The sequence below is a fragment of the Stenella coeruleoalba genome, assembly GCF_951394435.1.
Source record: "Stenella coeruleoalba genome assembly, chromosome: 17".
Classification (NCBI taxonomy): domain Eukaryota; kingdom Metazoa; phylum Chordata; class Mammalia; order Artiodactyla; family Delphinidae; genus Stenella; species Stenella coeruleoalba.
The window spans coordinates 4,072,132-4,098,139 of record NC_137163.1 but is presented as its reverse complement, the minus strand read 5'-3'; the positions used below and the strand labels follow the sequence as shown (position 1 = coordinate 4,098,139).

Sequence of the window (26,008 nt, the reverse complement as noted above, 5' to 3'; positions counted from 1 at the left end):
CACGCCTTCATTTCTCCGTAAGGATTTGCTGACTTCTTCAGGAAATACAGAGGAAGAAGTGATTCCTTCCTAAGGCGAATTCCAGAGAAGGCTCTGTGGAGTAGGTGACATTTGAATTGGGCCCTGGAGGATGAGAATTCTGATGCATTGAGTTGGGGACAGAAAGGCAAAGAAGAAGAAGAGAACATTTTCTGGTTAAGCTGGGAGAGAGCCATGGGTCAATTCACCCACCAATCAATCATCTGAAACGTGTGTGGGCACCGGTATCTGCCAGGCGCTGCTCTAGGTAGACATGATGCAATGAGTTAGAACCAGAAGCAGCTTCTACGTTCAGAGGAGGGAGCCTGGGGGAGGACAGTGGCGAGGGGCACACAGCGTGCAGGACCACCAGGCCTCTACCTTGGCTCATAAGGGAAAATCACGTTAGCAGAATAAGTAAGTAAAATAAAAGAGGAATCGTCCCTCTCACTGTCTCATGGTCCTGCTTGCCACTTGCTTCCTCTGACCTTAACTATCACCACATCTTTTTTTTTTTTTTTGGTCCTTGCCGCGCTGACCATGGGATCTTAGTTCCCTGACCAGAGATCGAATCCACGCCCCCTGCAGTGGAAGCGTGGAGTCTTAACCACTGGACCTCCGGGGAAGTCCCTTGTAATTTAAACACAGAGGGGCCTCCACGTGGAGACTGGTTGTATGGGGGCAGCTCTCCTCCAGGAAAGCTTGTGCCCCCGAAAGTTCTTAGTTTTCAGTGGGAGACAGCAAGGTGAATACAGGAAGAAATGGAACACAGGTTGTTACCAACCCCAGCAAGGGTCCTTCTTCCCGGTGTCCTTGGAGCCAGTAGAACGAGACCAAGTTGGGTTCAGAAGCAAACGAAAGCTCCGTTCTTTGTTTTTTTTTTTGCGGTACGCGGGCCTCTCACTGCTGTGGCCTCTCCCGTTGCGGAGCACAGGCTCCGGACACGCAGGCTCAGTGGCCATGGCTCACGGGCCCAGCCGCTCCGCGGCATGTGGGATCTTCCCAGACCGGGGCACGAAGCCACGTCCCCTGCATCCGCAGGCGGACTCACTGCGCCACCAGGGAAACCCGAAAGCTCCATTCTTTGATCAGAGAAGGGAGGGGCACGGGTGGGGCTCTAGGGCGCATGCTCTCCCACCACCCCCAGGCCACGGGCGGGGCTGCTTCTGGGGATCTGGCAAGGGAAGAGGCGGGGTTCTCGCGGGAGTGGGGGGGCGGGCAGGCGCAGGCGCAGCTGCGCGGCTCCCCGCTCCAGATGGCCCTGCCAGGCGCGGTGCCTCTGCCCACGGGCCGCTGCCGCCGCTGCCATCTTGGATTGAGGGTCGGGTGCAGCATGTCTGCACACGGCCGGAGAGCTGAAGTGTGGGTTCAGCCATGTTGCACCAGTATCTCTATTCTGAAGCGCCCAGAGCGTGGCCTCTGACTGCGGCCCCCCTGTGAGTGAGTGAAACTAGACTAAGCGCAAAGGAAAAGAAAAGGTTAGCCTTTATTTTACTACTCAGACTTTATTTTATTCCCTGGGAATTGCTCCTGGGTGGGAAGAGGTGGGGAGAGCTTTGTTCTGGGTGCCGTGAACACAGAGAAAAGCCTGAGAGCTCTTCTCTGACCTGCCAGCTCACCTGGGATGAGGGGGAAGGAAAGGTCTCTGATGAGACCTCGGTCCATGCCCTCCAGCCAGTCCCCGCCAGGGATGCACCTGCAATGAATGAGGGGGCTTGGTTACCTTCCGGTGAGGGAGTCACTGTCAGAGTCTGCTGGAAGACACTCACGTAGGGTTGGAGTCTGTGTTAGGTGGTATGGGAAGGAGTTAAGGAAGTGGGCTTTGCTCTGGATTGGATGCAGTGAAAAAGCAGGTAATCCTAGTTTTGGGTATCCTACCTATATCTTACCTATAGGGAGATCTCCCCTATGTAAGGGAGATTGGAGTGAGGCTATGTTATCTCAGTGGGTCCTTTGCCCAGAGTTGCAAATGTCAGTCAAACGAAACCGTGTTGGGTGTAGCAGAGCAGAAACTTTATTCATCGATCAAGGAGTGGAGGAGGGAGAGCGCGTGCTCCAAAAACACCTTCTCCCCGATGGAAGGGGAGTGAGGGAATTTTAAGGGGTAGGAGGCAGGCGTGTCATCAGGGAACTAGGAAAGGGGCAGAGATTTCCAGGGACAGCCAGGGCATGCGAAGTCTTCCCTGCTTCTCTGCACAAGGTACGAATTGTGCCTAGCAGAGTACAGATCCTCCCATTGGGCAGAGATCTTAGCATAATGATGAAGCAAAGGTAGCTTCCGGACAGCTCGAGGTCTCTCTTGCTTATGCTGGCTCCTATGGTCAGGCACATGTCTTTTAAAGCACAGCTACAAAACATCTCTGTCAAACCCCCGGTGCTTTTTTTTTTTTAAAGATTTATTTTATTATTTACTTATTTATTTAATTTATTTTTGGCAGTGTCATTTCTTAGTTGCAGCATGCGGTCTCTTTGTTGCGGCACACGGGCTTCCCCCTAGTTGTGGCGTGCGGGTTTTCTCTCACTAGTTGTGGCGCGCAGGCTCCAGGGCACGTGGGCTCTGTAGTTTGCGGCACGCAGGCTCTCTAGTTGAGGCGCGCGAGCTCAGTTGTTGTGGCGTGCGGGCTTAGTTGCCCTGGGGCATGTGGGATCTTAGTTCCCTGACCAGAGATCAAACCCACATCTCCTGCATTGTAAGGCGGATTCTTTACCACTGCACCACCAGGGAAGTCTCAACCCCAGGTGCTTTTGAAACAAACGTAGAGGTAAATCAAGACAAGGATCCTTCAGCTCTCAGGGGAAGGTAGGGGTGACAGCTACAGCTGTGATTCCAGAGAAGCAGCAGTCACTCCGTCAACCACAATGGGGGATGTTTGGACATTTTTGTGTTTTGGATAAAGTTCTTGTTCATGATTATGCAATGGTCTTGTTTGTCTTGATCTGTCACGGGCAGAGTGGCCTTGTCTGGTGTTGATATTCTGTGAAATGTTTGGATTCAGCAGGAGGACGCCAGGCCAGCTGCCAGATGCCAGGGGTTGCCTTCTAGTTCTTAGCTCTGAAGTCACACCTAGACTTCGGGAGTTGTTAGTTTGGTGGCTTGAGTAGAGAGACGGCATATGCATAGACTTGGCAGGGAGAGAGCAGTGACCATCTGGGGAAGCACAGGGGCTCGGTGGCTTGAAGCAGGAGTGAGCTTGGGGTGAGAGGGTGGTAGGTGCTGGGCAGGCTGGAAGGAGTAAGTCACGAGGGTCTGGCTTAGGCATTTGGACCTGGGGCTGCAAACGAAGCAGGGAGCTAGGAAGAAGAGTCACATGGTCGGATTTGCCTTTTATACAAGTCACTTGCTACACTGGAGGTGGATGCAGGGAAATCTGAATGTTCAAGTTGAGGGGCAAAAGGTGCTGAGAAAACACGGTCAGAGACCTTGATCTGCTCCGCTCGACCATGTCATACTTGAGAGCACACAGAGGCCCCACCTGCCCAGGTAGATGGTCTCCCCACTACCTTTAAAATAAGCAGCCAAAGAGACTCTTGAGAAGAAGAATTCAAGCTGATAACCAAAACCCAGTGTAGTCTGACCTCCTTCAATTCACAGAAGGGTCTTTGTCAAAACTGCCTCCAGGCGGGACTTGTCTGGTAGAGATGGCGGTTATCCTGTGGGTGTAACAGCCCGCCTGCCTCCCTCCCTCCCTCCCTCCCTCGCTTCTTTCCTTTCCGTTCCTTTCTTTCCTTCTTTCTTCCTTCTTAAGATATTCTTCAAACATCATAATGACTAAAATACCTTTCCTAAAATTCAGTAATTTAGTCCAAATGTCATTCCAGTGTAGGTACTCTCTCTTCTCTCGAGTTGTCTGTTTAGATCTTCTCTTTGCCGTTGACATTACTCAATATCACGACAGTGGGTCCAGATGTGATTTTCTGTGTATTTGTCTGTGTTGGGACTTGCACGCCTCCTGAGTCTGAGTGTTTATGTCCTTCGGCAGTTCTGGGAAATTCTCGATTTTTCTGGTCGTTACCTCATTACATATTGACCCCATGGTTATCTTGTTCCTATTAGATGTATGTCATGCCTCCTTTTCCCACGATCCTTGTAAATTTACATTTCATATTTATCCATCTGTATCTCTCTGGATTATGTTTAGAGTAAGGTCGAAGTGTTATCACAGCTAATATCTAGAACATGTTATTATATCATCATCTTTTTCAAACGCCACTTTTGCCCATTCATTAACTTTATTTAAAATTTCAGTGACTGCATTTTTCCTTCTGGGTGTTCTATTTGCCTGCTGTTCTGTTCCTAGTATATTACCGTTTTCTCACGGTTTTGAGTCCATCTTTCATTTCTTTATTTATTTTGAATGTACTTAAATTTATTTATTTATTTATGGCTGTGTTGGGTCTTCGTTGCTGCGCGCAGGCTTTCTCTAGTTGCGGCGAGCAGGGGCTACTCTTCACTGTGGTGGGTGGGCTTCTCATTGCGGTGGCTTCTCTTGTTGCGGAGCATGGGCTCTAGGCCTGCAGGCTTCAGTAGCTGTGGCGCCCAGGCTTCCATAAACTCTAAGTATTATTTATCTGAAGTTCTTAGAAGTCTTAGTAATTGTGTACCGATCTACTCTAACTTCTTGTTTATGCAATATTCATACGTATCAAGCATTGTATTGTGCTTATATATTACCAATGACACGTTGTTTCTCTATGCATTTGGTCAGTTTAGATGTTCAGACTGAACTGGACCTGGATTGTACCTCACCCTAGATCAGCTTGGCCCCTTCTGCCCCCCTCCTTCCAGCTCTTAGCCACACATCTTGTTTCCTTGCAAATGTGCCCTGGCGATGTCTTGTGTACTTCGTGCTGTTGGAAAGGTCTCGTCAAAGCTGCCACAGTACAAGTTCCCACAGGCCTAGGAGCCCTGACATGCGCCGTCACCTGATGAGGGGGAAATTGTACACGTACGCATGGGTGGGACTGGACCGCCAGAGGCTTCTGCTTCCCAGAGGCTTCCTGCAGGGTCTAGATGACAATCCCAGGAGACTGAGGGACCTAATGAACTGTCAAGTGTACTCTGTCTGGTGGAGAAAGGAGACCGGGACGAGCCCGCAGGTAAATCTCTCACCCTTTCTCCTCCTTGAAGATGAAGTGCTTCCACGTGGGCCTTCCCCACTGGGCTTTGTTTGAAGCAGTGACTAACTCGGAAGCGCATCCTCTTAAAATTTCTGTGCACACGGATGAGTGTGTCACCTAACACCATGAGCATTTGGGGTTGTGAGGTAGTTTTGAAAGTGTTCATAACGTACATTCCTGTACAAGTTTTCTTATCTGAGTTATGGGTGTCATTTGTGTGAATAATGATACGTTGTGTGAATAAAGATTTGCATTGTAGGACAGTGAATAACTTAGCCTCGTTACAAATATAATATATATTATTAGACACCGTCCCCTACCCCAACCGAGATGAAAAGTGATCTCGAAGAGCAGATTTGCAGAAGCTGGCTTCTGTGAACCCTGATTCTCTTTTTCCTTTGGGCAGGTTATGATGGGAGGCGCTTCTCAGAGGAAATCACATCGGTTGGTGCCCAGAGGCCAGGATTTGATCTCAGCTTTGTCCTTACTGGTTCTATGACCCTGGGCTAGTTAATTAACCCTACTCTTGTATTTTCTTTTCTTATTTGGAAATTGGGAACTACGAGTCGTATGTGGTAGGGTTGTTGTGAGGCCTGGGGTCATAGGAAGGCGGGTTGCCTGGCACAGTCCCTGGCATTTAGGGTGGCCTCCAGAAATGGGAGCTGTGGGGTGGACCGTTCCCTACTGCAGCCCTGATGTGGCAGCCTCGGCATCCAAGTCCCTTTGCAAATCAGTCATTTCAGTGCAACAGACTTTCACCAAGCCCGGTCTGCTTGGCTCACAGTATAGGCTCTGGGGATTATACAAATGAAGAAGACTGCTCGGCAGTGGGGGAAAAAAATTCCACTAATATTAAAGCCTATGTCTCTTTGAGTTAAGAGCAAAACATCACTTACTTCTAAGCGTCGTTTCCAGGGAGCAGGTAACGGTAAATTTGTGGAGGCGTTTGTGGGAACAGACAGAGGACTTGCTGTCTGGTGCCTTTGGGCAAAGTATACAGCGACATTCCTTCTAGAGAGATTCAGGAAATGGCATCGTCTTCAGGTGGACAAATTACACACGTGGCCCCCGATGGGTGGACACCACTCGGACAGGGTGTTGCTTGGTGAGCAGAGTGTAGGCAGGGTTTCAGTGGCCACATGCTTGGTCTGGTTGGGGACCTTTGCGCAGTGCACAAATCAGTAGCTGGGTTCCTTCCAGAGGCCCTGCAGGAGAATGCGTTCTTGCCCTTTCCAGGTCCTGGAGGCTCTGCCTGCACTCCTTTGCTCACGACCCTTACCCTCCATCTTCTCGCCCAGCCACAGTCTGACCCCTTGTGTGTTCTCACATTTCTTTGTAACGATAACCAGGAGAAGTTCCCCACTTTTAGAGGTCCACATGATTAGACTGGGCCCACCTGGTTAATCCAGGTACCTGCCCCCCACACCCCCCCATCTCAAGGTCCTTAGCTGTAATCACATGTGCAAAGTTTCTTTTTCCACGTAAGGGCATATATTCACAGATTCTAGGTATGACATCATGGACATCTTTGGGAGGGGGCATTATTTTGCCTCTTCCAGTACCTCCAGCCAGGAAGGAACTGAGGCCCTCAGACCAAAGTCCAGAAGAAAATGAAGGCTGCCAGCGGCCACATGGACCAGGAACAGACCCTTCCCCAGACCAGCCTCAGATGAGCCCAGCCCCAGTTGAGACCTTATCTGAAGCTGAGAATGCCTGGCCCCCTGACCCACATGGATGGAGATAATACACGTGTGTCATTTGAAGCACCAAAGATTGTGATAATATTACTCTACAGCAGTAGTTACCTAATACATTATACAAAAGCCCATGGCCTGTTTCTCCAAACCCACCTACCATTGCCCTCCCCTCAATTTATACATGTTTACATTCTCAGAAACACACACACACAAAACCATCTACAGTAACTATACACTTTTAGTTCTTTACACAAAACACAGGGTTACACGCCTCTCTGCTGTGAAATTAAATGAAGATTTCCCAAATGAAAGCAAGCAAAGGCTATTTAGTTTGAACTTGCTCTAGCAAGGGAGTCACCCACCATCATGGGCATTTGGCAGAGAATCCAGAGCTGGCAGAGGAGTGGGAAAGCTTTATAGTGTCGAAAACGCAAAGGCCTTCAGGGTGCCCTGATTGGAGGCTGTTGGCCTGGAGAAGCTGGAGTTGGACTAACCACCTCCAGTGGGGCATGTGACTGTTAAGAGGTGAATATTATTTTTATTCCAGTTGGTCCTAAGCTAGAAATGGGGGCAAAAATTAGGGAGGCTGTCAGTTATTAACCAAGACCTGGCCATTTGGGGCTGATCGTTTTAAGGGTTATTGGTTGGCTTCCAGGGTTGGTTGCTGCAAATTGCGGATTGGAGTTACGTTTCATATATACGCACACGCACGCACGCACACACGCTCACACATGCACCCCCACAAGTGCGCACACATACACACACGCGCACACACACACACACACGTTTGTCCGTTTGTATATTGAGTCTCATAGCACTTTTTCACGTACGGTTCTTTCTACCCAGAGCGCCCATCCCTTCTCAGCTGCCAAACTCACATGCAGCTTTCAGAACTCTGCTTCAGTGTAATGACTTCCGGGAGGCCTGCTGCGATCACTCTGCCTTCTGTCATCTCTCTGTAGTATGTCCACATCAGCATCAAATGTTCCACGCCGCGTTATTTTATTGGCATATGTTTTTCTATCCAACTTGATTGTGAGCTCTGTTTCTCCAGTGTCCAGCCTATGGCCTGGTACCTAGGTGCTCAGTAAAGGCCTGTTAAATAGTTATAAAAATAGGGCCGGTGACAAAGCAAATATTCCTGTATTCTCCATCCAATCCAATGGTTTCATTTCCCTGTTAACCTGAAGCCGTGGAGTCATGCAGTCTTGAAATCGGAAGGTATCCAGCTCATCTCAGTCTACTACCAGGAAAGAGAAGGGGAGTGACAGAGATTCTTGCCCGAATTCCCAAGGGGAAGAGTCCAGAGCCTGGGTTCTTTCTGGTTTTCCATGAGTCCTAGAGACCTGTGGATGCTGGAGGGCTAGAGCCAGAGTGCAGGGGTCAGGAGCCTCTCAGTGAGTAAAACAGATGCACATGGAGGCTGTGGTTTACGTACAAGAATGCACTCATGAATAAGGGAAAATCACTCATCATCTAGCAACTACTATGATTCACACTTTCCAAGCAATTAATAGCATAATCCAGGAAGGCACTGGACAAAAAGCTGGCCCTGCAGAAGTATGTGAGTGTACTGCTTTTCTCTGTCCACGTTCTCATTAGCCCCGTGTTATGAAAACACAGTTATAAATATTCAAAGTGGTATGTATAAATCTGTCTTCATATAAGGAACTCGATAGGAAATGTAGGCCCACAGCTGTTATTTCTTTGACTCCTTTGATCCTTAACCCAGGTGAGCAGGCATGTTCCGAACTTTTCTTTCTTTTTGATTCAAGTCCCTGTATGGTTAATTAAAAACAACGGCATCATCTCTGCTGTGATGGAACGGTCCCATCGCAACAATCCATCATGCTAATTAGCAAAGGGAAGAGGGATTTGTCTGCTTTCAAGTTGTCTCTTCTAAAACTGGTACAATTCAGAGGAGATGCAGCAAGCAAAATCCAACATGCAGAATTTTGTTTGGAAAATGGTACTTTATGAATTTTGCACTGTAACTTGGATTTCTTCAGATTTGGGCCTCTTGTATTATTATTGTTGCTGCAAAGTAATAATAACCTAATAATATTTATGGTATCAGTAATAACAGTAGGTAGCATTTTGGGATGTGTATTCTGTCCTACATCGTCATTTCTCCAAGTGTGTTCTTACAACACTAGTTCTTACTATGGAAGATGCTTCCAGGGTCAGAGCTGTATTGGAAAACTGAATCTTCTAGTCCTTCCTTGGAGATTTATAACATTCACTAGAAAAAAATCCCTTTAGGAGTCATAAAGTTTAAAAAAATAGTTTCTTCTTAGAACTGTTGAACCATATTTGATAATGTATCATAGGTGTAATATCTATCAGCATCATGGAATTGGTATTTCATGGAATAGATTTTGATATTTTAAGCATTAAAAACAAACTATTAAGTAGTCATCCCACTAGAGATAAGAAAAATGAGACCCAGAGGGGCAAGATAGTTTGTCTAAAGCCAACAAGTAAATTCCCTCCCTGGAATCTGCACTCCTATCTGTCTGATCCCAAAGTCCATACTCCCTCGAGGAGTGTATCTTGTTGGTGACATGGGTCTTGGTGTGTGCATGTACTTGACCGTTGAAATGAAATCTTCCATCCTTGATTTGTGGAGGAGTTCTTTTTGAACATTTGCAAAATAAAGCACCCACAACTAGACAGCAGACCTTGATTTAAGACTTACAAGGCATGATGGGCCTTTTCATCCCTTTGCTAGTGCAAGAGACTCATGCGTATACTACACAGCAAGAGGCCCCCAGTTAGAGGGAAGAAAGGGGACAGGGAAAAAAATAAAACTTTCCTTAGAACTAATGGGTGTCGGCTCTGGGTTGGGCCTGGGATACAAAGATAGCCGGAACAGGGAATGTACCACAAATGTTTTCACCAAGGCCTGGCCCAACTAATCACTTTTTATAATGTTGGCTTTTGATGAGCAGAATTTCCTTCTTTTAATTCGGTCTAATTTATCTTGTTTTTCTTTTATGATGAATGGTTCATAGGCTATTTAAGAAATCTTTTCCTAAAACAAGATTATGAACATATTCTACTGTTTTAGTCTAAAGCTTGATTATTTTAACTTTCAGATTTATGTTTATGATTTTCCTCAAATTAAATTATGAGATAGGGAAGAAAGTTTGTTTTTCTCCATACATATACTGGATTCGGGGGGAGCAAAATTTATTGAAAAGACTGTTCCCCAGTGAAAATCTGTGTCACTGTAAATGACAATGTCCGTCTCCGTAGGGTCTCTTTTGACTGATGATTCTATTTGTCTGTCTTTGTGTCAGTGTCCACGCTGGCTTAATTACTTCAGCTTCACACTAAGTCTTGAAACCTATAAATCATCTAACTTATTTTTTAACGTTGCCTTGGCCGTTCTTTGTTCATAGCATTTTCATTAAAGTTTTGAATTTCTGTATCAGTATCTACCACACTAATATTTTAAAAAATCTTCAACTGCTTTCATGTTTTGGCAATTAAGAATAAAGCTGCTGTGAATACCCATGTGTGGGTTGTTGTGTAGACATCAGTTTTCAGCTCATTTGGGTAAATACCCAGGAGCGTGAATGCTGGATGGTATGAGAAGAGTATGTTTAGTTTTATAAGAAACTGGCAGACTGCGTTCCAAAGTGACCACCACCAGCAGGGAACGAGGGTTCCTGTTGCTCCACACCCTCGCCTGCATTTGGGGTTGTCAGTGTTCTGAATTTTGGCCATTCTAATAGGGGTGCAGTGGTATCTCATTGTTTTAATTTGCATTTCCCTGATGACATATTATGCAGAGCATCTTTTCATATGCTTCTTTGCATCTCTATATCTTCTGTGGTGAGAGATCTGCTCGGAGCTGTCCTTCAGTAGTGGATATCAGCAACCTAGGTATCCAGATAGTGGAATATTAGTCAGCATTGAAAGGAAAAGAGCTATCAAGCCATGAAGGGACATGGAAGAGCCTTAAATGCGTTTTACTAAGTAAATTAAAGAGCCAATCTGAAAAGGCTACACACTGTATGATATGGTTCCAACAATATTATATTCTGTACAAGGCAAAACTATGGAGACAATAAAAAAATAAGTGTTTGCCCGGGATTATGGGAAAGAAGGAATAAGTAGGTGGAGCACAGAAGATTCTGAGGGCAGTGAAACTATTCTGTATGATGCTTTAATAGTGAGTATTTGTCATTATACATCTGTCCAAACCCATAGAATGTACAATGAGGAAACCCTAATATAAACTATGGATTTGGGGAGATAATGATGCTTCAGTGTAGGTTCATCAGTTGTAACAAATGTATCACTCTGGTTGAGGATACTGATAGTGGTGGGGGGCACTCATGGGATAGGGGGTATATGGGAACCCTGTACTTCCTGTTCAGTTTTTTTTAAACCTAAAACTGCTCTACAAAATGAAGTCGATTAAAATAATGATCTTCTAGGATTTTGATTGGAATTATATTGAGTCTATAAATAAATTTAAGGAGAATTGAAATCTTAATAATGTTAAGTATCTTAAGACATGAACATGGAATAACTGTCCATTTGTTTAGGTGTTACTTAATTTTTCTCAGCAGCATTTTGTGTTGTTCCATGTGGAATTCTTACACATCTTTACTTAGATTTATTCTTAGGTATTTGATATTTTAAAATATCAATATTACTGGGCTTCCCTGGTGGCACAGTGGTTGGGAGTCTGCCTGCCGATGCAGGGGACGTGGGTTCATGCCCCAGTCCAGGAAGATCCCAGATGCTGCAGAGCGGCTGGACCCGTGAGCCATGGCCGCTGAGCCTGCGCGTCCAGAGCCTGTGCTCTGCAACGGGAAAGGCCACAACAGTGAGAGGCCCGCGTACCGCAAAAAAAAAAAAAAAAAAAAATTCAATATTACACACATTTACATGGATTTATTCCTATGTACTTAATAATTTTCCATGCAATTGTAAATAGTCATATTTTCAAATTTATTTTTCTATTATTTGCTGCTAGAATATATAAATATTATTGTATTTATGTACACTTTAGAGTTACCTTGTTTCTAGCATCTTTGCTAAATTGACTTATTAATTCTAACTGTAGATTTAGGCAATTTCTGCATATATAATCATGCCATTTATGAAGAGAGATGGCTTGATTCCTTTTTGATTTTTTTCCTTTTTTAAAAAACTTTTTATTGGAGTATAGTTGATTTACAATATTATGTTAGTTTCAGGTGTACGGCAAAGTAAATCAGTTATACATATATCCACTCTTTTAGATTCTTTTCCCATATAGGTCATTACGGAGTATATTGAGTAGTGTTCCCTGTGCTATGCAGTAGGTCCTTATTAGTTATCTATTTTATATATAGTAGTGTGTCTATGTCAATCCCAGTTTTCCAATTTATCCCTCCTGCCCTCACCCTCTGGCAACCGTAAGTTTGTTTTCTACATCTGTAACTCTATTTCTGTTATTCCATTTTAAATCATTGTACCTTTTATTTATTTTTCATGCTGATTGTAATGGCTAGTGTCTCCAATACAAAGTTAATTAAAGGTGATAACAATAGGCATCTTTTATTTGTTTCTATCCTCAAAGGGAAAGCATTAAATATTTTACCATTGAGTATGAAGTTAGCAAAAGGTTTATAGCTGATACCTTTTATCAGATTAAGGAAGTTCCCTTTGTTTTTAAATATTTATTTTATTTATTTATTTTTGGCTGCGTTGGGTCTTCATTGTTGTGTGGGGGCTTTCTCTAGTTGCGGCGAGCTGGGGCCGCTCTTCATTGCGGTGTGTGGGCCTCTCGTTGCAGTGGCTTCTCCTGTTGCAGAGCGTGGGCTCCAGGCGCGTGGGCTTCCGTAGTTGTGGCTCGTGGGGTCTAGAGCACAGGCTCAGCAGTTGTGGCACATGGGCCCAGTTGCTCCGCGGCATGTGGCATCTTCCCAGACCAGGGCTCGAACCTGTGTCCCCTTGCATTGGCAGGCAGATTCTTAACCACTGCACCACCAGGGAAGCCCAGGAAGTTCCCTTTAACACAGTTTGTTGATTATTTTTAATCATTAGATATCAAATTTTGTCAAAAATTTTTCTTCTGTTTTCTGTTATGTGTAAATTAAAGTGATTAGAGTTTTAATATTAAACCAAACTTTCACTCCTGGAATAAATCCCACTTGGTCAAATCATATTGCCCTTTTTATATATTTCTGAAACAGACGAGGTGTTCGCTAGATATTCCCTTTAATATCTCTTATCCACCTCTTAATAGAATCATATATGTATATGACTAATGGTGAGATTAGGTGATTAGGACTTAATGGTATGAAAAACCACAGTCTAAGCTTCCATTAGACAACAAGGGAGGGTACTTGGAAGAACAAAAATTGCAAAATGGACAGTAATTTAAAAAATGAACAGTAATTTGTCAAATGATTTGAAAGAGTACACTAAATGTCTGAATGAATTAATACAGTTCCAGAAGTTTTCCAAAGGATTTCCTACTCAGTCTTCCAGAAAGAACCCTTGTAGTTACCATAGACAAACAAAAGCTATCATTCATTCATTCATTCGTGAATTCAGCATTTATTAAGCAGTTATTCCATACCAGCTATTACATATGGTAGTTCCTGCGGGTAGAATGATGATGGAATGTAAAAACTGAGAAGAACCTTACTCACAAGGTTTTCAAACCACATTCCTTATTGAGCTCTTGGAATTCTGTGGGATAAGAGGGAGCAGAGTCAGTGGTCCCCAGGGATCCACACCCACTTCAGAATACCTCTGCTTTTGCTTTTAAAAACTTTGTTTTGAAGAAGTAGTTTTTGCGTCTGCTGTGTAAGGCTTGATGAATTTTTACAAGTGAGCACAGTCATGAAATGCACACCCAGCTTGAGACACAGAAAACTGTACTTTTAGAATCTTCTTTCCTGTCTCCTTCTAGTAAGTCCACCCTGAAAAATAACCACTCTTCTGACTTCTTCCACGATGGGTTAGTTTTCATGATTTTGAGCTTCCTATCTGTGGACTCATCCAGCATGTACTCACTTCTGTTGACCTTAACTTTTTATGTTTGTGAGAGTTATTCATATTTTTTGTGTAATTATTCCAGTTACTATGGCTGCATAATAAGTCATCCCAAAATTCAGTAGCATAAAACGACCATCTATTGTACTTATAGGTTCAGAACTTTGGACAGAGCACAGTACGGTGGGCTTGTCTACACCCCACTATACCTGAGGCCTCAGCTGACAGAGTCAGTCTTCTACATTCTCTTGTCTGGGGGTGGATTCTAGTTGCCAGCTGAGACCTTAGCTCCTGCACATGGGGTATCCATGTGAGTTGGGCTTCTCATAATACGGTGTCTGAGTTTCAAAACTGAGGGTTCTGAGAGGGTAAGAGAGCAAAGCAGAAGTTGTACCTAATTTTACTACCTAGCTTCCAAGTTTGAAGTCACACAGCATCACTTCTACTGTATTATGTTGGTCAAGGCAACTACAAAGTTTGGCCCAGGATCAAAAAAAGGGGGGAAACCCCCCTCACTTCTCAATGGAAGAAGGTTAACATCTTGCTGTAAGAAAAACATGTGGGATGGAATATATATTGATGATTGCTGATGTATATTTGAGTTGTTTCTAGATTAGGTATTATAACAAAATCTACAGAAGACATCTTTGTATATATATTTTGATATACATATGCATTTATTTCTATTGAGTGTATTGAATGGAATTGCTCAGTCATAGAGTACTGGCATACCATCTTCAGCAATTAGAACTAAAAATTTTCCATAGTGCTTGGGCAGAGCTACGTGTATATTGGCAAAACATGAATGTTGCAGTCGCTCCGCATCCTTGCCATTACGAGTGATGGGCTGGTAAGCAAGCTGTGGATGGATTTTAGGGAGTGCTGCATCCATGCCTTAGGGTTCACACTTTTCCCTCAAAGCCAGGGGTTTTAAGCTGGAGGTTTTCCATGCAAAACCTGTGGTGTTGCCGAGGCTGCTGTTGCTGTTGTTGCTTTTAACTGACTTTGGATAACTTTAGAAAGGGCATAATTCACTCTCCAGTGTTCTAAGATAGTTACTATTCTGTAATTTCTCACCACGTTCCATCTCCTGAAAGCATTTATTTTAAAAGTCCCCAAATAAGCAAAATTAAGCACAGTATTGTTGGGGAAAAAATATAACATATAAAGTAAACATATTTTTAAAAGAGCAAGAGGATAATAAGTTTAAACTTCAGAATGAAACTTAACCTTTGCAGGAGGTGGAGGATGGGACAGATGGTAGCACCCGGGTTGAGTCAATGCTATATTAATTTGGGTAGTAGGTTCATGGGTAATTTTTTCTTTTTGCTTTATCATTTACATATATTGCATATACTGTATGTACTTATTTTTGTACCTGTATATGCATTTACTAATTCAGTCATTGTATCAGACAGTGGTCTTAGGTATAAATTATTACATGATAAAAAATTAAGCCCAGGAGAAAACCATAATTTGACAAGAGGTATGTACCCCCGTGTTCATTGCAGCAACATTTACAGTAGCCAAGACGTGAAGCAAAATAAATGAGCGTTGACAGATGAATGGATAAAGAAGATGTGGTACATCCACACAATGGAATATTACTCAGCCATAAAATAGAATGGAGTAATGCCATTTGTAGCAACATGGATGGGCCTAGAGATGATTATATCAAGTGAAGTAAGCTAGACAGAGAAAGACAAATATCATAGGATATTGCTTATATGTGGAATCTAAAACGAATGATACAAATGAACTTATATACAAAACAGAAATAGACCCACAGGCATAGAAAACAAACTTATGGTTACCAAAGGGGAAAGGGGAGAGGGATAAAAAAATTAAGCCCTACATTTCATAAAATTCATCCATGTGTATAGTGACATTTATGGGAGGAAATCTGTGAATATGAAAGGAATAATAAGATAAAAAGAAGAGAGATACATAAGCCTTCTTGTAGCAAAAATGGGAATATTCTGTCTTTTCCTTAACACAAACTGGGCTGGTTATTCAATTAAACATGGATTTCTTCCAAAATGAAATATTTGAAGACAAAATATTTAAGGGTGTTGGATGCTGGAAATATGCCCAGATCTGCTTGAAAGCAGCTCAGAAAAAGGGTGAAAACAGGGAAGAGAGGGAGCAGTGGTGGCTGAGGGGAGGTTTACACGGGCAGGCGACTTCCTGCCCTGGTATTTTTCACAAAGGCCCATCCCCAGATGGAGACTCCAGCTTTGAACACTGGGTGTTGGCATTTTCTACAGAGAACTTGAAGCTAATGGTTATTGTAGACTCGTTATAACCATGAACCACAGGCTTTTTCAATCCATTTCTGCTTTCACTCAGCAGATGCTCAATATTTACTGAACAGAAGTCAGGTGTCGTTGGATTTAAAGTCTGTGAAGTCTGTGCTAGTGTCCATATTTTACAGACGGGAAAACTGAGGCTCAGAGATGTGAAGTAGCTTCGTGGTGGGGCAGCTTGTAATCAGTAGTTTCCAAATGTGGGTCATAACAAAGTCCACATGCTCTTCTGACCACGTGACCCAGCACTGCCCCATCAGGGGGAGCGTCTATCCCCTCTCCTTGAAACCTGGTGGATCTCCGTGAGTGCCGGGACCAATGCAGTAGAGCAGAAGTGACCCCATGTGACTTAGGGTCATGAAGGGAAGTAAAGTTTCTTCCTGATTCTTTCTTGAGACACTTGCTCTTAGAACCCAGCCACCTTGCCTTGAGGAAGCCCATGCTACCTGGAGAGCCCTTCTAACAATGCCAGCTAAGGTCGTAGCCAGTAACCAGCACCAACCGACGGACACAGGAGTGAGAAAGCCTTCAGCAAGACTCCATCTCAGCCACATCTGATGGCAGCTGGGTGAGAGACCTCGAGTGAGAGCCTTCAGCTGAGTCCAGCCGACCCCCAGACCACAAGAACGGGTGGTGGTAGAGTCGTTGTGATAAAATGGGGTTTTTTAAATCGCACTAAGTTTGGGGTGGTTTGTCTCCCCGTGAAACTATGGGCATTAAGCCCCATGCTCAGAAGCTTACGCTCATTCGTATTATAAAAGGTGCCGTTAGTACCTCTAGAAAATGGCCATGTTCTTGCCTACAGTTCCTTACAGTTCCACTGATACTCCTAAGATTTTTGTTCATCAGATTTCATCTTCCTTCTTTTCATGTCTGAAACGCTAGGACCTGTTGACCCAGCTTCATTAATAATTAACACCATTCTATCTCAGGGAACTCAGACTTTGACGAAACAGACTCACACATGGATAAATCATTAGAAAGCAACACGGGGATGGCAGGGTCACGGCAGACGGTGGTGGGACGAGCTATAGGGAGGGACGCCGAGGAGGGGCAAGGATGAGGGCAGTTGACAGAAAACTTCCTGAAGAAGAGGTCGGCTGAGCAAAACCTTGAAGAGATAAAATAAGTTGAAGGCAAGGGGAAGAATTCCCAGAAGGATGACACAAATTTTGCAGAGGCAGAGAAGCAAAAACTAGTCCAGTGCATGAAAGAACAAATATCTCAGCATTACTTTATTTATTTACTTATTTTTTGCGCTACGCGGGCCTCTCACTGCTGTGGCCTCTCCCGTTGCGGAGCACAGGCTCCGGACGCGCAGGCTCAGCGGCCATGGCTCACGGGCCCAGCCGCTCCGTGGCATGTGGGATCTTCCCGGACCAGGGCACGAACCCGTGTCCCCCGCATCGGCAGGTGGCCTCTCAACCACTGCGCCCCCAGGGAAGCCCTCAGCGTTACTCTAATGGCCGTGGAGGCCAGGTGTGGCAGGAGAGCTGCCTGGCAGTCTGGCGGTCCGCAGCTGCTTTCTACAGAGCCTTCCTCAGGACTGGGTTTTCAGAAGTCCTGCATAAGGGGTAGGGAGTCCTGCATGTGAACCATCTACTAAAATACAGTTCCCCAAGTCCTGTCCTCCAGTGTTCTCATTCTGTAGTTCTGGGTCGGAATCTAAGAATTCTGATTAAAGAGAGGGAAAAAAAAGCTTCACCCGGTGAAGCTTTTTTCATTCAGTTTGAAACTGCTTGAGTCAATGGGATCCCCTGAGGGATTTTAGGAGGAGGACAGAGTCGTGTGTTGGAAATGAGGGTTCATTGAGCAGTTTGGAGCATAGAGTGCGAAGAGGTGGGGTCTGGGGGCAGGAGAGCAGTCAAGTCGACAGTCCAGGTGACAGCCGGTGAGCAACAAAGCAGGGCAGCGATGCTGGGGGGAGAGGAGATGGCGTCAGTCACGGTCAGACCACACAGCTGGCAGGGCTGGTGGAGGCAGCTGGTGGAGGAGGTGAGGCCGTCAGGGAGGATGTGCCGTCTGGACTCAGGTGAGACGGGACACACTGGGGCTGTCAGCTAGGATGAAGGGTGACAGACAGGTGCCACAGGAAGCCCCAACCTCCAGGGAATAAGAATTGTTCTCACAACATGAAAAATAATGATTCCTAATTTTTTTTTAAGTTAAATTAATGACAGGCCAGGAAAAGTTTTCTTCCAGCTTCCAAAATGAACACATGATTTATATCAGTAATAAAGAATAAAATTCCTGAAAATAAAATACAAAAGACACTCAGTGGAGTAGAAACATGAGCTGAGGCTATAAATAGGCTACTGACAGATGGGGAAGTCAGAATTACTAACACGTTTATTAAAAACATCCAGACTCAGTAATTTAAAAATGCTAATTTAAACAAAGGTACAGCCTTTTATCCTGACAACAGTGGCAAGGAGGTACAATTCAGAATGTGGGAGGGGAGTGGGGAAAGGGGTCCTGATGCCCGGCCGGGATGGGCAGGCTGGACGGGTCCAGCCGTGCTGGAGGGAATACGGGTGGAATCAGTGGAAATAAAAAGGCGCGTAGCCAGTGATCCAGCAGAGGAGCTGCTCTACAGGGAACAGATATAAGGAGGCGTATCTCAGCTTTGTTTGTGACAGCAGGTGTTAGAAGAAGCCCAGCTGCCCATCAGTGGAGAAAGAGACAGACAGACTGTGTGAACGCGCTAGGACATGAAGCAGTGAGAGGCAGCAAGCCAGAGGAGCACGCCGCCACACGGCTACGTCTTAAAAGTGCTGAGCGAAATGTCAGCATGATATCATTAATACACATTCGAACTACGTACCCAGAAAACAACATTATACATTTTCCAAGGATACCCCCATATTCAGGGAATGACACCAAACATAGCAGTTATCTGCTGGAGAGGCAAGGGGTGTAATTGAGGAAGGAGTAGGGGAAGAATCAGAACCCAGAGAGAGAGGGAGGGAGGAGAGAGAAGAGAGGCGAGAGCAAGCCTGAGGTGGCTTCTGTGCCGATGTTGGTATGTCATGAACTTAGGGATACAATCACGTGAGGTTTCTGCACCCTCGAAGATCAGAGCCAAGAGAAGGTCTAGCAGAGAAGCTATTGATGAAGTTGAGTTTGACGTGACTATGGGACCCACAGCTGTTGAAATTCAGGAAGCACGTGGAGAGGTACAACTGGAGCTGACGAGAGGCAAAGAATCTGGAGAGAAAGCCGGACACAGTGCAAGAAGAATCCACGAGGAAGAATGAGATACCCCTGGGAGGGGTCATAGGGTAAGCTGGCGAGTCCAGGAGCTGAGAACACCTGTCATCAATGGGCAGGACGCAGATGGGGGGCTGCCCGGGAGACCAGGAGGCCGCGGTGTGAGGACACTAGCGGGAGGGAAGAGTGGCTGGTGGGACAAGCGTTTCTGGGGGGCTGAGGGAGCAGCAGTGGAGGCAGCGTACAGGCCCTGTGAGATCTGGGCTGAGACCATCTTCTGCATTGGTCCAGGACCTATTGCTCTTAGCACTAGGTAGGTGGTACATTGGTCTGAGTGGGTGGGATTAGGGGCTGTGGTGCAAAGGAGAGGCACAGAGGAGCAAAGAGGGATCCCTCTCCCTCTTGTGCCGCTGACAAGGTGTGTGAGTCATGCTTCAAGTCATTTCTCGTCTCTGGACCTCAGTGTTATGGAGACGAGACATAGGTAATTCTGGTTTTGGGCACCGTCCTTCTGTGGCTTCTATTAGATGGCATATATGAAAGTCCTTGTATACTTCACGTTGCTCTGAGCATAACAGCTCTGACAACTACTGCTCTACTTTCTGTCTTTGGATTTTTCTCTTCTGGACGTTTTCTATAAATGGAAGCCAACACTGTGTGTTCTCTTGTGACTGGCTTCTTTCACTTGGTGCAGTTTTTTTTTTAAGTTCCTTTCATTCCTTTGTTAATTTATCCTCAGATATGTCTCAAGTGTTTACTATGTCCAGGGTGGGATGTTTTGAAGAAAGCTAATCGTCTTAGTCTCTGACCACTTGGGGAATTGGACCACAGATATTTCCGAATCAATGGTTCCTCAGGATGTCTGGTTCACCTGTGTCAATCTCCAGATGAGGACGCAGAGCGCAAGAGAAGCACAGTGACTCCCCCGAAGTCTCAGAGTGAGGGAGGGGCAGAGGCAGGGTGTGGGGGGGGCAGCCCTCTTGATTCTCTGAGCATCCCTCAGGGCTCCCTGCAGGTCACACAGACGGCAGGGGTCTTCTCACTGCAAATCTTGTGCAGTTCTCCCCAACATTAAGTTCTCACAAAGAGCGGCCATGTAAATTATCTGAGGGCAAAAGCAAAGACAATGTGGGATAATGGAAAATATCTGAACTCAGGGTCACAATAAGCATTTTCCAGTCCCGTCATTCCTGCGACTCACTGTGTGAGGAAGTTACTCTCCCTCTCTGGCCTCAGGAAAACACAAGAATCTGAGATCCCTCCCATCTCTATATTCGGCAATGAGGCAGCACAAAGGACCTATTCTCCAAGCTCACAGAACGTTCTGCTTTTGGCTCTCTGACGTCAGTTCATGGGAACTAAGCGATACTGTCGCCCATTCTCATTTCCATTGAGAAGCCAGTGGGGTGTCCCCGGAGCTTCAGAGAGAGGAAATGGGTTTGGAGTGCTTGCCTTGGAGGTACATGGGATCCATGAAATGGGGCGGGGCCCGGCTCCACACGTGGGGCTCCCTGCAGTCTGTGGAGAAGCGCAGGCAGCAAATCGCAGAACACTTTGCTCCGGCAAGATGGACCCGCCGACCTTCTGAGGACGATGTGCACGGCTCCTTCGGCCTTTGGCTGTTGCCTCCTGGGGGTCTCCCAGGCTCCCCCTTCTCCGTGGTGTAGGATTTGGAATTCCGAGCTGTGTAACAAGACAGAGAGCTGGATTTTGACTTCATTGGGAAAAACATGAGGGCAGATTCACCCAACACTTGCTCCGTACCGTGTGGTGCCTTGTTAACTGCTTTTTACTCATTTCGTTTAATGCCTACAACAGCACCATAGCCCCATGTCATAGATCAGGAAAGAGCTGGACGTTGAAGCATGATACGTCAGGCCGCACCGAGGCATGGGGTGGAGGCAGGGCTCCAAACTAGTCTGACACCAGAGCCCGAGCTCTGAGCTGCCACATGAAAGGACACCTTCCACGGTGATCTGGGAAGGATGCTCACCAAATGCCAAGCCGGCCAGTCATCGGATTTCCCGAATCCGCATCTACAAAAAAGACAAGCGAACTTCTCATGCGTGTTTCAACTTCGACAGTCTGTGCTCCCAAGTGGTGGGGCTGCGTTTAAAACTCAGGATTTTGACTGCATGGTTCAGTGATGGTACCAGTGATGCAGCCTGCGCCTCGGCACGACCTTCATCCATCCAGGCAGGTGGTAGGAGCTGCCCCGGGAAGCACAGCACACTTGTCACTTCAAATATATTTCAAGGGTTTGGCGATGAATTTTATAAAAGCCGCCCCACCCCACCCCTGAAATCAAGTCGCCATTTTTCTTAGACTCTAGAGGGCTGTGTCAGCTGCGGTCTTTTCCTAAATCCAGTGGAACTGACAGTAATAACTCCATGGCTTGCCAGTTCCCACGGCATCACTGAGCAGCTGACCCTGCTCGTGTCCACTGAAGAGGTGTGCCCTCCTGCCATTCTCTGATGGCATGCAGCATCTGGAAACACCATGGAGCCTGACTCGGCAGTTCTAGAGGTTCTGTATCATGGTCTGGCTTTGCTGGAAAGGGTTAATTGCAGAGATTCGGCTTAGCAAGAACTCACCCCTTCAGTTAATGGCAGGAAATTATCCACCTATCTATTAATCCCCTCCCACCTCTTCCGTGCCAGAGACTGAAGGCAGTGGTGAGCAGAGGCAGATTCGGTGTCTGTACCCAACGGGGCTCCCCCAACAAGCTCACTGGCAAAATCATCTGACACACCAGGAGCTGGTGACGGGTGAGGGGTTATATTAGGGACAGGGGGGTCTGATGCAGGTGGACTAGAGCATTTATCTTTGAGAAGGAGGTAACCGAGGTCAAGAAGACCTGAGAGTGAGCTTCTGGGCCAGGAAACACGTTGTTCTGAGTCCTAAAATCACTGGAAACCCAAACAAAAGGTTTTAAGCAGGAGTAAGGATGGGAGATAATGATCAGATGTATGTTGTGAAATAAGGTACCCAAAAAAGTTTGTGGAACAAACACAACTTGGAAGCTGGGGTACGTGCAGATTCCTGGCTCCAGAATGACCAGGATGTGCGTTAGTGCTAAGGTCTCATCTACATCGTCACGCCCCGAGCCGGGAGAGCTCGGGATGCTGGGTCCCCACAGGGATACAGCACACGCACCCTGCCTCGGTATCTTTGAGAGGACACTCTCTTCTCTTTTTTTTTTGAGGATACGTTTTTTATAAGTAACAGAAATTCCAAATCAAACTGGCCTAGACAATAATAGAGAATGGGATTTAGGACCGGTTGAATAGCACTACCTCTGTTTCTCTACAGTTCCCTTTATTCTGCCCACCTCTGCATGTCTGCTTTCTTCTCGTGTTGCCTTTTCTCGTAGTGGGGAAACGATGGCAGTTGTTCAAGTTCCAAATTTTGCATTTTTAGACCCTAAACAGGATCCTGTTTTTCAGAATTCCCTGCAAAATCCTGAGTTCATAAACCACTCTCTGTGGCCGGGAGGAAAATCAGGCATCCACTGGCCTATGCTAATCAACACAGCAAAGAGGATAGAATTCACCTCTCTGGTTAAATGCCCCTGGAGCTTAGGGCGGGGTCGCAAACTCACCCCAAATCCCAATGGCAAAGTGGGTTGGGAATTGGAAGGGCAAACACAATGTCCTGAACGGTGAATGTCTGTACTTCTGCTCTCACTATCGGCTGTTTAATTACATCCCCGTTTCAGATTCCTCAAAGAAGGAATCTGTTTCAGCTACGCGCCGTCACCCTTGTTTGCAGCTCTTCCACAAGATGCACCGTTGCCTGCGACCAGCCTGATGCTTGAGTGTCCCTGAGGAAGGGCCCTCCCCGGTTGAGGGTGCTTTGACTCAAGATTGTGGGGAGTCACACGGTAAAGATCATGGACACCCCAGCTCGGGGCTGCAGTCTGAGATGTCTTCAGCAGAAGTTAGGGGTGCGGCAGGCACCCAGAACAAACGGATCTTTAATATAGTGGGGGCCGATCTTGACCCTCCCAGGAGAGAAGGTTCGTTTCCTGCGCAGGGCGAGCTTCCTTCCTTAAAGGGCTTCAAGGCAAAGCTGGATGACCACTAGGTGGCGCTGTTGAGGACCATCAAATTGTCAGCCGGCGTGGGACCAGATTACCTCCTTGTTACTTTGAAACTCTAACTACAGTATTATTTAATGATTCCCCTTATTTTGTTGAAGATGCCCTCTGTGAGATCAGTATTTCTCATTCCATTAACTGTTTCTGTATTGTCTTCTGGGAAAAAGACTTGGCAGCATTTCAGAACTCAGGAGCAACCAAAACAGAAATTTTTTTCCCCACAATTGTCTTGCTTATGTCAGAGTTTTATTTAAAGTCACAGGATGTGAAAGTCAAAGTGCTCCTTTGAGATGTGGAGGCTGAGACACAGAGAAGGGAAGGGATTTAGCGATGAAGACACAGGGATTAGGGGAAGAAGCAGGTCGGGAGCCCAGGTGTCGTGACCACCAGGGGGAGCCCGTTTTCCTCCTCACCGTGAGTCTCCTCAGCGCCTGTCACACGTGAGGCTGGTGACGGGTGCCCTGTGCTTGCCACTTGTTGGCCCTCTCCGGCCATGCCCGGCCCTTTGCCTGACGCATGTCCCCACCAACCTCTCAGAACTCCTTCCGGGAGTCAGCCACGCTGTAAGGCTTCCCTGACCCCTAGCATCTGAAACTGGACTCCTCCCCACGTGTTCTCCTCTGTTACGCTGTGCAATGTCCCCTCCCGACCTCGTGAAACTTGATAGGACGTGGTCATGCACAGTGCACCCTTTCTCTGGAATGCTGCTTCTTAAGGACAAGGACCCTTCACTGATTCATATTTCTATGAATGCCTAGAGTTTTAGGCATTGCAGTGGCTCAAACAATGCTTGCTGGATGGCTGAATAAGTGAATGATTAATAACTGAAATAAGCAAATTGAACTCATACGCACACTGTCATTTCAGTGAACATCCCTCTGCAAAGATGAACGAAAACAGAGCAATGCTGTTGAAAAGAACCGTGTGCGTGAGGGACTTTCCTGGTGTCTCAGTGGTTAAGAATCTGCCAGGCAATGCAGGGGACACGGGTTCGAGCCCTGGTCTGGGAAGATCCCACATGCCGTGGAGCAACTAAGCCTGTGCGCTGCGACTACTGAGCCTGTGCTCTAGAGCCCGCGAGCCACAACCACTGAGCCCGTGTGCCAGAACTACTGAAGCCCGCACGTCTAGAGCCCGCGTTCTGCAACAAGAGAAGCCACCACAATGAGAAGCCCGTGCACCACAACGAAGAGTAGCCTCCGCTCGCCACAACTAGAGAAAGCCTACACACAGCAACGAAGACCCAACGCAGCCAAAAATAAATAAATAAAATTATTTTTTTTAAAAAAATGAACCGTGTGTGATCTCTAGACACTGAAAAGTGAAGATGTCCAAACCATTAACTGAATGATGTGTCAGAGAGTATATGTAGAAAGATCCTACACTTCTCAAACAAGAAGGAATTATATCTGCAATAAAATGTATGTGTGGATGAATATATATCTATTTTAGTATAAGCATGTGTTATGTGTGAGTCTAGATTTAACCATATTTTAAATTATGAATCAGACTCTGAAATTTTTGCTTAAAACTTTGCAGTGACTTTCTTCTGCACTTAGGCTGTTACCTAATTCACTGGCTGAGGCTCTGTGTGACGTGGACCCTGCTTCCACTGTACCTCACTCCGCCCGTCCCCACTCTGCGCACTCCAGCCGCTCTGCTTGGGGGCCGAATGCACTAAGCCTGGTCTTTTTCAGGGCCTCTGCTTTTTCTCCCCAGCTCACTCTTACCTCATGCTTTAAAACGTCTGATTCTTTGGTATTATGTGGACCTCACTTTCTGAGACAGCCAGGCTCTGATCACCCTTTCCAGGACAGCCCTCTTCCCGGTCACTGTCCCCCATCTCTACCTGTGGGACGGATGCTGCTGGTGATTGATTCATTTACTTCTTGTCTGCCTTCATCACTGGAATATAAAGTCCATGGAAGGAGAGACCTTGCCTGTCTTGTTGTCTCATCCTGGTATCTAGCAGAGTATTCCAGCACACAGTAGGACATCAGTGAGCGTACGCAGAAGGACTAAAGCATAGATATAATGGAAGTCCATAAAAATGGCGAGAATTATATATGAAACTCTTCATAGTGGTTATCTCGGAATGGAAGGAGAAGGAAACTGTAGTGTGCTTAGCATGCCTGGCAATGCCTAACACATATTGCACGCGAACACATTTGGACTTGGTGAGAATAAATGTTTTTTAAATGTTTCATTTTGGTTTTTTCTTCTTTTTTACATCAAGCTATTATTTTTCCCCAGGATTGTAATCTAGACATGGTCCGATAAACCTTTAAGCATAAATAGAAAAGGTCCTCCGATGATGTAACGTGGATCATGTCCTTGACATCCTTGAAAGCTTTCACAGGCACATGAAAGGAAAAAATAGAATCATGATGCTGGAAGGGACCTGCTGTTAACCTAATCCAGCTCCCTTCCTTTACTAATGAGGGAGCTGAATCTCTAAGGTGCAGGTACTTCAAAAGTAGAAAGATAAATGTATGGTAAGTTGGAGTTCTGACTCTGTAACTAATTACTGGGTAACCTTGGACTGGTCCTGTGTC

At 45.9% G+C, this 26,008-nt stretch overlaps 1 long non-coding RNA gene across 1 annotated transcript in view; it reads left to right on the top strand.

Moving 5' to 3' along the window:
• Positions 1-1,312: 1,312 nt before the first annotated feature.
• The window catches only part of LOC307175944, an 84,569-nt gene continuing 59,873 nt past the window's right edge, over positions 1,313-26,008 (top strand). Inside the window, exon 1 of the long non-coding RNA XR_013824561.1 lies at positions 1,313-1,496. This is a non-coding gene — a long non-coding RNA (uncharacterized lncRNA). The remainder of the gene's footprint in view (positions 1,497-26,008) is intronic.